Genomic DNA, 8,436 nt, shown 5'->3' on the forward strand with positions numbered 1-8,436 from the left:
CAGAGTTGGAGACTAATCTAATCTACCGAAGACTGGTGTCACAGTCAGGCTGTACCTGTAATACCACAGAGTTGGAGACTAATCTAATCTACAGAAGAGTGGTGTCACAGTCAGGCTGTACCTGTAATACCACAGAGTTGGAGACTAATCTAATCTACTGAAGACTGGTGTCACAGTCAGACTGTACCTGTAATACCACAGAGTTGGAGACTAATCTAATCTACTGAAGACTGGTGTCACAGTCAGGCTGTACCTGTAATACCACAGAGTTGGAGACTAATCTACTGAAGAGTGGTGTCACAGTCAGGCTGTACCTGTAATACCACAGAGTTGGAGACTAATCTACTCTACTGAAGAGATGTGTCACAGTCAGGCTGTACCTGTAATACCACAGAGTTGGAGACTAATCTACTCTACTGAAGACTGGTGTCACAGTCAGGCTGTACCTGTAATACCACAGAGTTGGAGACTAATCTACTGAAGAGTGGTGTCACAGTCAGGCTGTACCTGTAATACCACAGAGTTGGAGACCAATCTACTGAAGACTGGTGTCACAGTCAGGCTGTACCTGTAATACCACAGAGTTGGAGACTAATCTAATCTACTGAAGACTGGTGTCACAGTCAGGCTGTACCTGTAATACCACAGAGCTGGAGACTAATCTAATCTACTGAAGAGTGGTGTCACAGTCAGGCTGTACCTGTAATACCACAGAGTTGGAGACTAATCTACTGAAGAGTGGTGTCACAGTCAGGCTGTACCTGTAATACCACCGAGTTGGAGACCAATCTACTGAAGAGTGGTGTCAGAGTCAGGCTGTACCTGTAATACCACAGAGTTGGAGACTAATCTAATCTACTGAAGAGTGGTGTCAGAGTCAGGCTGTACCTGTAATACCACAGAGTTGGAGACTAATCTAATCTACTGAAGAGTGGTGTCAGAGTCAGGCTGTACCTGTAATACCACAGAGTTGGAGACTAATCTAATCTACTGAAGACTGGTGTCACAGTCAGACTGTACCTGTAATACCACAGAGTTGGAGACTAATCTACTGAAGACTGGTGTCACAGTCAGGCTGTACCTGTAATACCACAGAGTTGGAGACTAATCTACTGAAGACTGGTGTCACAGTCAGACTGTACCTGTAATACCACAGAGTTGGAGACTAATCTACTGAAGAGTGGTGTCACAGTCAGGCTGTACATGTAATACCACAGAGTTGGAGACTAATCTACTCTACTGAAGAGTGGTGTCACAGTCAGGCTGTACCTGTAATACCACAGAGTTGGAGACTAATCTAATCTACTGAAGACTGGTGTCACAGTCAGGCTGTACCTGTAATACCACAGAGTTGGAGACTAATCTACTGAAGACTGGCGTTACAGTCAGGCTGTACCTGTAATACCACAGAGTTGGAGACTAATCTAATCTACTGAAGACTGGTGTCACAGTCAGGCTGTACCTGTAATACCACAGAGTTGGAGACTAATCTACTGAAGACTGGTGTCACAGTCAGGCTGTACCTGTAATAACACAGAGTTGGAGACTAATCTAATCTACTGAAGAGTGGTGTCACAGTCAGGCTGTACCTGTAATACCACAGAGTTGGAGACTAATCTAATCTACTGAAGACTGGTGTCACAGTCAGGCTGTACCTGTAATACCACAGAGTTGGAGACTAATCTAATCTACTGAAGACTGGTGTCACAGTCAGGCTGTACCTGTAATACCACAGAGTTGGAGACTAATCTACTGAAGACTGGTGTCACAGTCAGGCTGTACCTGTAATACCACAGAGTTGGAGACTAATCTAATCTACTGAAGACTGGTGTCACAGTCAGGCTGTACCCATAATATCACAGAGTTGGAGACTAATCTAATCTACTGAAGAGATGTGTCACAGTCAGGCTGTACCTGTAATACCACAGAGTTGGAGACTAATCTAATCTACTGAAGACTGGTGTCACAGTCAGGCTGTACCCATAATATCACAGAGTTGGAGACTAATCTACTGAAGAGTGGTGTCACAGTCAGGCTGTACCTGTAATACCACAGAGTTGGAGACTAATCTAATCTACTGAAGAGTGGTGTCACAGTCAGGCTGTACCTGTAATACCACAGAGTTGGAGACTAATCTAATCTACTGAAGAGTGGTGTCACAGTCAGGCTGTACCTGTAATACCACAGAGTTGGAGACTAATCTACTGAAGACTGGCGTTACAGTCAGGCTGTACCTGTAATACCACAGAGTTGGAGACTAATCTAATCTACTGAAGAGTGGTGTCACAGTCAGGCTGTACCTGTAATACCACAGAGTTGGAGACTAATCTAATCTACTGAAGAGTGGTGTCACAGTCAGGCTGTACCTGTAATACCACAGAGTTGGAGACTAATCTACTGAAGACTGGTGTCACAGTCAGGCTGTACCTGTAATACCACAGAGTTGGAGACTAATCTACTGAAGACTGGCGTTACAGTCAGGCTGTACCTGTAATACCACAGAGTTGGAGACTAATCTAATCTACTGAAGACTGGTGTCACAGTCAGGCTGTACCCATAATATCACAGAGTTGGAGACTAATCTAATCTACTGAAGAGATGTGTCACAGTCAGGCTGTACCTGTAATACCACAGAGTTGGAGACTAATCTAATCTACTGAAGACTGGTGTCACAGTCAGGCTGTACCTGTAATACCACAGAGTTGGAGACTAATCTAATCTACTGAAGAGTAGTGGTGTCACAGTCAGGCTGTACCTGTAATACCACAGAGTTGGAGACTAATCTAATCTACTGAAGACTGGTGTCACAGTCAGGCTGTACCTGTAATACCACAGAGTTGGAGACTAATCTAATCTACTGAAGAGTGGTGTCACAGTCAGGCTGTACCTGTAATACCACAGAGTTGGAGACTAATCTAATCTACTGAAGAGTGGTGTCACAGTCAGGCTGTACCTGTAATACCACAGAGTTGGAGACTAATCTAATCTACTGAAGAGTGGTGTCACAGTCAGGCTGTACCTGTAATACCACAGAGTTGGAGACTAATCTACTGAAGAGTGGTGTCACAGTCATGCTGTACCTGTAATACCACAGAGTTGGAGACTAATCTAATCTACTGAAGAGTGGTGTCACAGTCAGGCTGTACCTGTAATACCACAGAGCTGGAGTCTAATCTAATCTACTGAAGAGTGGTGTCACAGTCAGGCTGTACCTGTAATACCACAGAGTTGGAGACTAATCTACTGAAGACTGGCGTTACAGTCAGGCTGTACCTGTAATACCACAGAGTTGGAGACTAATCTAATCTACTGAAGACTGGTGTCACAGTCAGGCTGTACCTGTAATACCACAGAGTTGGAGACTAATCTAATCTACTGAAGAGTGGTGTCACAGTCAGGCTGTACCTGTAATACCACAGAGTTGGAGACTAATCTACTGAAGACTGGTGTCACAGTCAGGCTGTACCTGTAATACCACAGAGTTGGAGACTAATCTAATCTACTGAAGAGTAGTGGTGTCACAGTCAGGCTGTACCTGTAATACCACAGAGCGGTATTTATAAACCTAATGATCTCTCAGTGTCCATAATGTCTGACTATCAATATGAAAAGGAGTTCCTGGTTCCAGTAGGAACTGGTTTTCTAGAGGTGAATACACAACCAGCTGATGCTACAGCAGCTATAGAGGCCTGGAGGCTGGGGTGAACCCAACCTGGGGTGAAACCATCCTGGGGTGAACCCATCCTGGGGTGAACCCATCCTGGGGTGAACCCATCCTGGGGTGAACCCATCCCGAGGTGAAACCATCCTGAGGTGAACCCATCCTGGGGTGTAACCATCCTGGGGTGAACCCATCCTGGGGTGTAACCATCCTGGGGTGAACCCATCCTGGGGTGAACCCATCCTGTTGTGAACCCATCCTGAGGTGAACCCATCCTGGGGTGAACCCATCCTGAGGTGAACCCATCCTGGGGTGAAACCATCCTGAGGTGAACCCATCCTGGGGTGAAACCATCCTGGGGTGTAACCATCCTGGGGTGAAACCATCCTGGGGTGTAACCATCCTGGGGTGTAACCATCCTGGGGTGAACCCATCCTGGGGTGAAACCATCCTGAGGTGAACCCATCCTGGGGTGAAACCATCCTGGGGTGTAACCATCCTGGGGTGAACCCATCCTGGGGTGAACCCATCCTGGGGTGAACCCATCCTGAGGTGAACCCATCCTGGGGTGTAACCATCCTGGGGTGAACCCATCCTGGGGTGAACCCATCCTGGGGTGAACCCATCCTGGGGTGTAACCAACCTGGGGTGTAACCATCCTGGGGTGAACCCATCCTGGGGTGAACCCATCCTGTTGTGAACCCATCCTGGGGTGAACCCATCCTGGGGTGAACCCATCCTGGGGTGAACCCATCCTGGGGTGTAACCAACCTGGGGTGTAACCATCCTGGGGTGAACCCATCCTGGGGTGAAACCATCCTGGGGTGAACCCATCCTGGGGTGAACCCATCCTGGGGTGAACCCATCCTGGTGTGAAACCATCCTGGGGTGAACCCATCCTGGGGTGAACCCATCCTGGGGTGTAACCATCCTGGGGTGTAACCATCCTGGGGTGTAACCATCCTGGGGTGAACCCATCCTGGGGTGAAACCAACCTGGGGTGAACCCATCCTGAGGTGAACCCATCCTGGGGTGTAACCATCCTGGGGTGTAACCATCCTGGGGTGAACCCATCCTGGGGTGAAACCAACCTGGGGTGAACCCATCCTGAGGTGAAACCATCCTGGGGTGAAACCATCCTGGGGTGTAACCATCCTGGGGTGAACCCATCCTGGGGTGTAACCATCCTGAGGTGAACCCATCCTGGGGTGAACCCATCCTGGGGTGAACCCATCCTGGGGTGAACCCATCCTGGGGTGAACCCATCCCGAGGTGAACCCATCCTGGGGTGAACCCATCCTGGGGTGAACCCAACCTGGGGTGTAACCATCCTGGGGTGAACCCATCCTGGGGTGAACCCATCCTGGGGTGAAACCAACCTGGGGTGAACCCATCCTGAGGTGAAACCATCCTGGGGTGAAACCATCCTGGGGTGTAACCATCCTGGGGTGAACCCATCCTGGGGTGTAACCATCCTGGGGTGTAACCATCCTGGGGTGAACCCATCCTGGGGTGAACCCATCCTGAGGTGAACCCATCCTGGGGTGAACCCATCCTGGGGTGAACCCATCCCGGGGTGTAACCATCCTGGGGTGTAACCATCCTGGGGTGAACCCATCCTGGGGTGAAACCATCCTGGGGTGAACCCATCCTGGGGTGTAACCATCCTGGGGTGAACCCATCCCGAGGTGAACCCATCCTGTTGTGAACCCATCCTGGGGTGAACCCATCCTGTTGTGAACCCATCCTGGGGTGAACCCATCCCGAGGTGAACCCATCCTGGGGTGAACCCATCCTGTTGTGAACCCATCCTGAGGTGAACCCATCCTGGGGTGAACCCATCCTGGGGTGAACCCATCCTGGGGTGTAACCATCCTGGGGTGTAACCATCCTGGGGTGAACCCATCCTGGGGTGAACCCATCCCGGGGTGTAACCATCCTGGGGTGTAACCATCCTGGGGTGAACCCATCCTGGGGTGAAACCATCCTGGGGTGAACCCATCCTGGGGTGTAACCATCCTGGGGTGAACCCATCCTGGGGTGAACCCATCCTGAGGTGAACCCATCCTGGGGTGAACCCAACCTGGGGTGAAACCATCCTGGGGTGTAACCATCCTGGGGTGTAACCATCCTGGGGTGAACCCATCCTGGGGTGTAACCATCCCGAGGTGAACCCATCCTGTTGTGAACCCATCCTGGGGTGAACCCATCCTGTTGTGAACCCATCCTGGGGTGAACCCATCCTGTTGTGAACCCATCCTGGGGTGAACCCATCCCGAGGTGAACCCATCCTGGGGTGAACCCATCCTGTTGTGAACCCATCCTGAGGTGAACCCATCCTGGGGTGAACCCATCCTGGGGTGAACCCATCCTGGGGTGTAACCAACCTGGGGTGTAACCATCCTGGGGTGAACCCATCCTGGGGTGAACCCATCCTGTTGTGAACCCATCCTGGGGTGAACCCATCCTGGGGTGAACCCATCCTGGGGTGAACCCATCCTGGGGTGTAACCAACCTGGGGTGTAACCATCCTGGGGTGAACCCATCCTGGGGTGAACCCATCCTGGGGTGAACCCATCCTGGGGTGAACCCATCCTGGGGTGAACCCATCCCGAGGTGAACCCATCCTGGGGTGAACCCATCCTGGGGTGAACCCAACCTGGGGTGTAACCATCCTGGGGTGAACCCATCCTGGGGTGAACCCATCCTGGGGTGAAACCAACCTGGGGTGAACCCATCCTGGGGTGAAACCATCCTGGGGTGAACCCATCCTGGGGTGTAACCATCCTGGGGTGAACCCATCCTGGGGTGTAACCATCCTGGGGTGTAACCATCCTGGGGTGAACCCATCCTGGGGTGAAACCATCCTGGGGTGTAACCATCCTGGGGTGAACCCATCCTGGGGTGAACCCATCCCGGGGTGAACCCATCCTGGGGTGAACCCATCCTGAGGTGTAACCATCCTGGGGTGAACCCATCCTGGGGTGTAACCATCCTGGGGTGTAACCATCCTGGGGTGAACCCATCCTGGGGTGAAACCATCCTGGGGTGAACCCATCCTGGGGTGTAACCATCCTGGGGTGAACCCATCCTGGGGTGAACCCATCCTGGGGTGTAACCATCCTGGGGTGAACCCATCCTGGGGTGAAACCATCCTGGGGTGAACCCATCCTGGGGTGTAACCATCCTGGGGTGAACCCATCCTGGGGTGTAACCATCCTGGGGTGTAACCATCCTGGGGTGTAACCATCCTGGGGTGTAACCATCCTGGGGTGAACCCATCCTGGGGTGTAACCATCCTGGGGTGAACCCATCCTGGGGTGAACCCATCCTGGGGTGTAACCATCCTGGGGTGTAACCATCCTGGGGTGAACCCATCCTGGGGTGAAACCATCCTGGGGTGAACCCATCCTGGGGTGTAACCATCCTGGGGTGAACCCATCCTGGGGTGAACCCATCCTGGGGTGTAATCCTGGGGTGTAACCATCCTGGGGTGTAACCATCCTGGGGTGAACCCATCCTGGGGTGAAACCATCCTGGGGTGAACCCATCCTGGGGTGTAACCATCCTGGGGTGAACCCATCCTGGGGTGTAACCATCCTGAGGTGAACCCATCCTGGGGTGTAACCATCCTGGGGTGAACCCATCCTGGGGTGAAACCATCCTGGGGTGAACCCATCCTGATGTGAACCCATCCTGGGGTGAACCCATCCCGAGGTGAACCCATCCTGGGGTGAACCCATCCTGGGGTGAACCCATCCCGAGGTGAACCCATCCTGGGGTGAAACCCATCCCGAGGTGAACCAATCCTGGGGTGAACCCATCCTGGGGTGAACCCATCCCGAGGTGAACCCATCCTGGGGTGAACCCATCCCGAGGTGAACCCATCCTGGGGTGAACCCATCCTGGGGTGAACCCATCCCGAGGTGAACCCATCCCGAGGTGAACCCATCCTGGGGTGAAACCCATCCCGAGGTGAACCCATCCTGGGGTGAACCCATCCTGGGGTGAACCCATGAACCCATCCGGGTGAACCCATCCTGGGGTGAACCCATCCCGAGGTGAACCCATCCTGGGGTGAACCCATCCTGGGGTGAACCCATCCCGAGGTGAACCCATCCTGGGGTGAACCCATCCTGGGGTGTAACCATCCTGGGGTGAACCCATCCTGGGGTGTAACCATCCTGGGGTGTAACCATCCTGGGGTGAAACCCATCCCGAGGTGAACCCATCCTGGGGTGTAACCATCCTGGGGTGAACCCATCCTGGGGTGAACCCATCCTGGGGTGAACCCATCCTGGGGTGAAACCCATCCCGAGGTGAACCCATCCTGGGGTGAACCCATCCTGGGGTGAAACCCATCCTGGGGTGAACCCATCCTGGGGTGAAACCATCCTGGGGTGAACCCATCCTGGGGTGTAACCATCCTGGGGTGAACCCATCCTGGGGTGAACCCATCCTGGGGTGAACCCATCCTGGGGTGTAACCATCCTGGGGTGAACCCATCCTGGGGTGAAACCCATCCTGGGGTGAACCCATCCTGGGGTGAAACCATCCTGGGGTGAACCCATCCTGGGGTGTAACCATCCTGGGGTGAACCCATCCTGAGGTGAACCCATCCTGGGGTGTAACCATCCTGGGGTGAACCCATCCTGGGGTGAACCCATCCTGGGGTGAACCCATCCTGGGGTGAAACCATCCTGGGGTGTAACCATCCTGGGGTGAACCCATCCTGGGGTGTAACCATCCTGGGGTGAAACCATCCTGGGGTGTAA

Source organism: Oncorhynchus masou, unplaced genomic scaffold (genome assembly GCF_036934945.1).
Source record: "Oncorhynchus masou masou isolate Uvic2021 unplaced genomic scaffold, UVic_Omas_1.1 unplaced_scaffold_787, whole genome shotgun sequence".
Classification (NCBI taxonomy): domain Eukaryota; kingdom Metazoa; phylum Chordata; class Actinopteri; order Salmoniformes; family Salmonidae; genus Oncorhynchus; species Oncorhynchus masou.